Genomic DNA, 8,506 nt, shown 5'->3' on the forward strand with positions numbered 1-8,506 from the left:
AAAAACAAAAAAGGATTCAGTCCTTCTCCTCCACAGAGAGAAGTTTTGCCTTCAGCAGTATATGAGTTTATAGTATTTAATTCAGTTCATATACTGACTAAAAAAATTCCAGATGGTTTTCTTTTCTTGAGGATTAATGTCAGCATTATACACACAATGAGCAAATATGCATTTACATCAACATTGCTATTACAAACCATGTCAACAACAGTCTCATGTCTTGGGCGTAAATATGCCATCTGCTGTTCAGCCTTGTGTTTGACAGTTCTCTCACTTCACAGAGCAGTTACACAACTGCAATCACTGGACTTCTTATCAATTTTTTTTAATTAATTTTTTTAATTTTTAAAATTAAATCAGAGAAAATTTGCTGATCACAGCCTGTAAGTTGTGGAAGATTTTCATTAAGTATTCACTTGAAAGCCTCTGCTTTCCATTTCTCCGCATCCTCACAAGGCAGATGAGTCCCAATTATTGCCTGATCCTTCAGTTCCTTGAAGCCTATGTTTCTGTTGGCCAAGTCCCCACATGGCCTCTGTTTTTCTTTTGTAAATAACCAGAAAAAGTCCTCAAAATACCTTTAGGAGGTGAAAATTCATTGCACCTCACCCTTCAGCTATCTGCCCTGATGTTCCCAGCTTGCCATCATGTACATTAATTCATGGAAAGGAATATTCTAGTGGGCTAGATGGCTTCTACACATCCCACATCAGCAAAGCCTGGGGAGGTGCTCCACAGCCATCTATACCAAAGCAGCCATACATTGCCAGAGGTCTGGGGTGGCTGAACACTGGAACCAACTGGAAACAAATTACACATGGATGCAGAAACAAGTGCACATCACACCCATCCAAATGCATATAAATGTCTTTACAGTAGTATCTAGCTGACTAATTAACAAGTCAATTAACAATTCTCAGTCTACACATATACTTCAGGAAAAGGATTATAACCTGGGGGTTTCCTTGTGGTGCTAACTCAAGTGCCTTAGTAAAGGAACAGGACAGCATGAGAAGAGAGGTTGTCCTACCAGACAACTTATTTCACTTTCAAACTTACCAAGAATAACAAGGGGAAGCTTAATAGTGCCAGCCAGACATATGAACTTCTGATATCCTGATTTGGCACATTTGTGATAACAAACATTTGCAGTGTAAGCCTGAGCTGGAATAAAATCTTATGTACCTCTTATCCTTTGGCCATGCTCTGGGTTAGCTGGATCAAAACCAATCCACTTAGTTCTGTAGAGATTGCATGTTTGCACATGTTTTTGTGGGTGTGTGTGCGTGAGCATGTGTGCAGAAACACATGTATCTATTCTTCCTGGCAAAATGTACAAGCTCTAGGATTTCTTTTTATTGTTTTGGAAGCAAAGTAGACCTGGCTAATTTTCAGCCATCTGTGTTCTAGTTTTTACACTTTGGTGTAACTATAACCTGCATGTGAAAGCCCCAACATTTAGAAGTTAAGTTCAGCCTTGGCCCTTAAGATGCTCAAACATTTCACAGAATCAGTGCTACCCAACTTGTATCCACAATGCTAACTGAAAAAGTGCATAAGCCTTTGGAGATCCTTCTAGATGGTTTCTTTTTTGCTTTACTTCACTTTAATTTTTGGTAGGTATCAACAGAGGCTGGCCTTAGTTTTAAAGCTGTCTTAAAAGCTAATGCTCCTCCTGTAGAATCCTCCTTCCTTACCAGAGCTCGTTCTGGGCTGTTATCTTAATTAACTTGGTTAGCAGTCTCTTTTAAAGTCCTGTTTTCTCAGGCTGACTTCTCACTTTATTTTATTTTTTTATTTCAAACGAGACACCAGGCTGTATTTGCAAACATTGTTTTTTAATCCCCTCTGATGTTACTTAGTGTTAGCCACTTTTTACTTCATATAACTCCAGAACACTAATCCCTGAGCATTAATTCCTTTAGCTCTCTGTGTAAGTTTTTATACATATGCCTGGAAAATAAAAGAAGGAAGAAAAAAAAGAAAAAAATAGGCTTTTCAGTTTTCTTTAACTGGCCTTTGCATGAATGCTGTTAAATTTTCTTATCGGTACTTTTTCCCATCACGACATGCAGATCTTACCAAGTCAGTCTGCAGGAACATGTCAGTTTTATTGGTATGTTTGACAGAGACCAGGCTGGTTTCCAACTGAAATCCATTTGTTTTCCCTGCAGCATGCTCGCTCACCTCCCCAGGCTCACTCTCTGTGTGGCTTCCTCCAAAGAGGTATTTCCCTGCCTCTTTGGGTATGTATTGTACATCGCCTTTCAAAACTGGCAGCAGAGTTTCCTATCTTTTCCAAATTACCCTGTGGAGGGTGGACTTTTTATCCCATTTCCTTGTCAAATTCTTCAGAAGAGTAAAATACTGCTTACCTTTAAAGCAATTTCCAACTAAATGCAGGAAGGAATCACTGAAGCTGATGTGGTCTTGGACAGCCAAAGCTTACAGGGAAACATCTCACTTGAGCATAAAACAAAACCTCTGGATGTGCTTCCCTGTTAAATATTTAAATATAGTCTTGGCATTCCCATATTCCTCTGAATTGTTATTTCAGACACTTAAGAGGAGTTTGTGAATTCCGTTCTTGGATTGGACATGGTGAGGCAGGGGTGTCCGCACAGGCTGCTGCAGACTGATCCAAGAGACTTCTCTGCACTGCTGACAAACAAGGTCTCCAAGATGCTTTCTTCTCTAGTGGGTTTTCTTGCTTATTTTCTTGTCTTGTTTGTTTGTCTGGTACTTTATTATTCTATTTTAATGGTGACAGGAAGAAAATAAACAGGGAAGAGCAGGGCTGGTGGAAGTGTTGTGTTTGAACTGTCTTCTGGGTGAGATTTATAGTCTGCTAAGGACAGCTTTTTGGAAAGTTCTCTTCAATCCTTTCTTGGCAGTTTTTTTGGCCTTCTTTGCTGTTTGAAGACACTTCACTTTCTCTGTTTGGAAAGGGCTTTGCTCATTATCTTCCCTGTAAGGGTGGAAGTGATGAAGTCACTTTGTCTCCCCCCTTCCCGTGCCGCTATCTGTGTCCCTCGGTGCCGATTCAGCAACAGCACGAAGCACTCACTGCAGGACATCTTCCTTCTGCAAAATCCTGACCGAGGGGATACTTGAGAAAACTTGTATCAGGGAACAAAATACAGCAAAGGAAGGGAGCAGAGTGGCATTTCTAAATTTGCCTCATTCTCTCCAGAGACCATGCCTGTAAAGACAACTATGGTGTGTGAGAGGAGACAAAGAAAACTCATTCTGGAAAAGAGAAGAATTGTTAGACTCAAAAAAGAATTGTTTCTCATATAGAAGGCTTTTGACTGCTCTTCAAGATGCCTGTCTGCCTGCACATGCATAGTGAATAGAAGCCTGGTGTGAAACAGAGACGCTCTGCAGAGACAAATGCAAAGGTTAGGGGCTACCCTCTGAGAATTTCAGGTGAGAGAAAGCAGCACAATAATTTTAAGTCCCAGCCCATAAGAAAGGCTACTGAGGATCTTGGGAACCACACAGCTTCTGACCACAACCCATGAGCCCTATTGTTTTCAGGTCTCTTTCTATGAAAGATAAATCTAAGAGAAGAAATTAAACTTTGAGGGAAAAATTTCAGCAAGCTCTGCTGAAAAAACTCAGCAGCACACCACTGACTTCCTTGAGATCAGCCCTTTGCACATGGAGCTGGTTTGGTTTGGTTTGGTTTGGTTTTTCTGTTTGCTATGGGCAAACTGCAAAAGTGGTCTGAACCAGTTTAGGTCTGTATCTGAATTCAGAAAGTCTTTTGAATCCAGCTCAGAAGATGAAGGGAAGAAATGTTTGGGTTTTTTTTTTAAATGTTCTTTTTCAGGCCACATCCTTCTTATCATTTTCCCAATTTCACACATTCATTAAAAGAAGAAATGTACTCATGCAGAAAACAAACCAAGCCCTCCAAGTGAGAACATATAGCAATTTCATTCAAAAATGCTTCTTTTAAGGCACAGTCTATAAAAACCACACCAAGAGAATACAGTACTCTGTGGTCATTTGTTAGTAAAGCTGACAGGAAATCAAAACTGAAAGGATTCTTCTGTAACTGCCAACTTGCTGTAATGGAAGCCAGGGGAAATATATTTATCTGTTTACTTGACTAAGAAGAAAGAAACCAAAACATATTTTCCTCCAATAGTAAAAGGAGATTAAACTGTTACTAGTCACTTGTGTGCTAGACTTCCCTCCAGGCCTTTCCTAATGTTTTGTCTCACATTCAAAACAAATAAAATATGAGCTCTGAGGAAAAGAAAACATTTCACAGATTACAGAAACTAAAAAGATCTTTATGTACCTAACATTTCACCTTATTGCCTAAAGGACATTGCCCAACAGTACACATTATTGAGAACCATAATTTTGTAAATCTTTTTGGAAATAGATTTCATGCCTGTCATGTGGTACAAAACTGCATCTGCAAAGAAGGACAAGCAACCTAGAATATGACTCATTAGGACTGGTTTTCCCTCCAAAATTAATTTTTGTTGCATTTAAATAAATAACATGAAATATAATGGATCTGATTCTGTCACCTTGCTTAAGACTTGTTGATCTATAAAAGTCTCTCAAAACAATTTTGGACTTCTTGTAATGAATGATAAATGAATTGAATCATAGACTGGGGGCTATCACCAATATGATAATAATGTGATCTCTACAGTCAGATCTCTGTAAAAAACAGTTTCATGATGATGTGAAGAATAAAAATAGTATGAAATATTCCAAGGTTAGGCTCAGCAGTGGATTTTGTCATTGTTACATGGCTCTGATGATGCAGAGCTGCAATAAATGTCTTCAATTAATGTATTTATACAGAACTTTTCCCCTGCCATGTAGCAGTCAAAACCAGATGGCAAATCTTTTCACAGATACTTCATTTGATTAATTCTTCTGTCTGGGCAGATGCAGTGCAGTCTGTCAAACCATGAAGATAAATAAAAAATTAAGATGTTTTTCCTAGAGACTGCTAGTTGGGTAAAGCTTTGATAGCTGTAAGAGGGCAAGAATTAAATGGATTTTTTCCCTAACCATGATTATTTACCCTAACAGGGTATCTTTGATGTGAATTTTAACATAACTCTTTTTAGGGTAGTTGCATGAGGGAAATCAGTCAGTTTATAGTGTGCAAGATAGTTCCACCAGATAAACAACACATTAGGTTTTGCCCAAGTTTAAAAATGCACAGCAGGAACCATCATATTTGTAGCAAGAGATGAATCTGCACATGTTCCCACCACGTATCACATCAACAAGTTTCGCTGTGGTTTTGTAGGCTTTTCAAATTCTGTCATAATGTTCAAAGTGCTGAGAAAGAATCTCTTGCATACACATTACTCTTGAACACTGAATATACCAATGGAAAATCAGTGTGAACATGTAGACTGTAACTTACGATTTATTTAGCACCATAATAAGAGCATGAACAGATTATGCTGCAACAAAGCATTTGGGTCCTCATTTGGAACCATAATTAAACATATGTTTAACTTCAAGCATAAACTTAAGACCCATTGACAAGTGCCTGCCTTTGAAGATGCAAATAATCCAGTGAATTTATAAAGCATTGTGACTTTGGCTGAATGTGGGCAAGGACTCCAGTTAGAGATGAGACTTGTTTATACAGTGTCTAAGACAGGAACACCATAAACATAAAAAAAAAGGGCTTCCAAAACTGACATTAAAAATGTTAATGGCTCCCTTTAATTCCTCGTCTCTTTTCAAAGTAAAATGTAAAATGACATTCAAAGGCCCAACGACGGCAGCTATATGAGAGAGAACACATTGGAATTTACTTCTGATTTAACCACAGTTTGTGTGACTTCTGTGAAAAATGATGTAGTGCCATGGTTTAGTCTTCAGAGCCTTATTAGATGTCTTATTTCATGTCTTTGTGCAGTTGAAAGGTAACGCAGGGAACATTTTAATACAGTTGCATTTTAATGGCATTCCATCCAATTACTTCAGAATCTGTGGGGAACACCTATAACTGGCCTGTGCTCTGGAGCTGTATTTAGATTTTATATCTCTTCAGCATCTATATTACTTGTCTAGACACATCTCTTAGGATTCAGAATTACAAATGACAGATTGTATACAAGGCCTGACATTTATGTGATTGAATATAGAGATATATTTATAATATGATGATAACTCTATCTGATATGTGCTTCATCTAAGATCAGAATGAAGCCCAAAACATTCACAAGTGGCAGGGTCAACACCCCTTTATGATTACATCAGAGAATACAATATATCTGTATATGTGCAAAAGCACCATATCTCAGCTTTCGAAATTTTTTTTACATAAATTAAAATCAGGTCTATTCTCAGAAGGATTGAAAGATTAAAAAAGACTCAGAAAGCATTTTTGATATAGTACAAATAGCTAAGTCATATAAATTGTTTGATAAAGCCAACTGAATTATATTCAAGAAGTTATTCTATGTCATTTAGTAAAGCTCAATTCCACCAACAAGGCAATTGCTTTGAGACTAGCATGGAAGATTTGTGGATTAAAACCAAATGCTAATGACAAGCGTCACATGGAAGAACTTGAGGACATGCTCCTCTCTAGAGGAAGAATCAGTTCTGAAATAGTTCTTTGCAATCAATATATGCATCGATTTTATTACTATTAAAATTTCATTCCTTTTAATGATTAAACTAGAATTTATTAGAGTTGTATCCAGTTTTTTTCTTTGGTCAGGAGGAAAAACTCCCATCAGCCACCAGCAGCTTCAACTTCCTCTCCCTCCAAGCTGTCTTAAAGGTAAAGCTACCCCATGACACTCTGACTTTTCAAGATTTACTTTATCTTTGAAAGTCTGTTGAGACCCTGAGTGTGCTCAGGAACCCTACTATCCCTGCGTGTCCCTGGCACAGACCATCTCCCCTCATCCTGCTCAGGACCCCACTCCAGTCCCAGGAACTGTCAGATCTTGTCCCAGGGAGGTTGTAGGATTCTGTCTCCACTCATCCTGGCTCATCACAGCCACAGCCTACCCTCATTCCCACAGAGGTCCCACTGCCTGCCCTGCCTTGCCTTGGCTGCCCTGCCACTCCCAGCCCCTGGCACATGGACCCACCAGCCCTGCCAGCACCATGATAACATTTCTTCTTTATTTTTAAATACTTATAATATCTTCTTTCCCCCCATTTCTTATTACTAAACCAAGAAGAAAGCTCCTGATGCTTCTTTCCTGCTGTGGTTAAAGTTTTGTGTCTGTGAAAAGGAGTCAGTCAACCTGAATTACTTTGTTTGATATGACAGATCCTCCACATCTTTACTCCATTCAATAAGTTTTTCAACACTTACCTTTTTTTCAACTGAATTTTTTTAACTTCTAAAGGACAGACTTTGTTTCAAAATGGAAATTAAAGGCTGCTCATTAGAAAGTGTTGGGGAAAAAATATTGTTTGTAGATAGAAGGTTTCATTTTAGAAATGTTCTCCTTTCACAGTTACCTTTAATCTTAATTCAGGAACAATTTTAAGCAATTCTAATAGAAACACTTCCTTTGTTGGTTTTGTGACCTGTAGGTAGGGGTCGAGGTGTTCCGTATAAATTCTCACTAGGCTGAACAAGGACACTTGACACGTGTCAGGGAACGCTTATGTTTTATTATGTTGTTGCCCTAACTTCAGCAACCAGCCTGCTATTTAGGCTGAAAAGATGTTGCTTAACAAGCACTAACATTCTTACAATACACTTCCACAAGAGTGGAGGCAAACAAGCCCTTAATTAAGTACACTTCAGTAAGTTCTCAATTCCTGCAGAAAACTCCTCAAACGCTGCTGGCTTACAAGCCACAGAACCCTGCCACAATGTCCCCCCTCCCACAATAAAGTCCCCTAGGGAGTAGGGGGTGGAATATGGAATATGGTAGCTGCAGTTTACTCAGGCAAAGCAAGGGAAGAAACAAATAATATGACCAGTATTTAGCTCTTGCATTGGCTGCACCGTGTGGATGGTCTGTAGCTGGGGTTGCAACAAAGAAAAAGAGCAAAAAGTCAGAGAGCCAGGAAAAAGAGGGAGAAAAAGAGAGTGAAGGGGCCTGATCTGCTCCCTTTTATAGTTAACCTGGTGATTGGCTCTTATGTAAATTAGACTTCTCACACATTTTGTTCGTGCTTTCACAGCCAGCAATTCTCCAAGCAGTGAGGAAGTGGACTGAGCCCCAGTCTCCAGGAGCAGCAGGAGGCTGGATCAGAGCAGCACTGCCCCATCTCTGCAGGACCCTCTCCTCTGATCACACACTCCTACAGCAATACTCAATGTTTCAGATAAAACATGCTTCAGTCTGGTCCTTTACAGCTGAACATCAGTGTTGAGTTCAAGGACACAGCTCTGTTGCAGCTCTGTTATGATTAATGTTCCAAAATGCTCTACAAGAGGCTGTTGTTTTCTCCTGAGTCCTTATGAGATAGAAAGGTAATTGGCAGATATTTGCTTTCATCTCACTACAGAAAACAAAGGTGATTCCATGCT

Source organism: Cyanistes caeruleus, chromosome 4 (assembly GCF_971803275.1).
Source record: "Cyanistes caeruleus chromosome 4, bCyaCae1.hap1.1, whole genome shotgun sequence".
NCBI lineage: Eukaryota > Metazoa > Chordata > Aves > Passeriformes > Paridae > Cyanistes > Cyanistes caeruleus.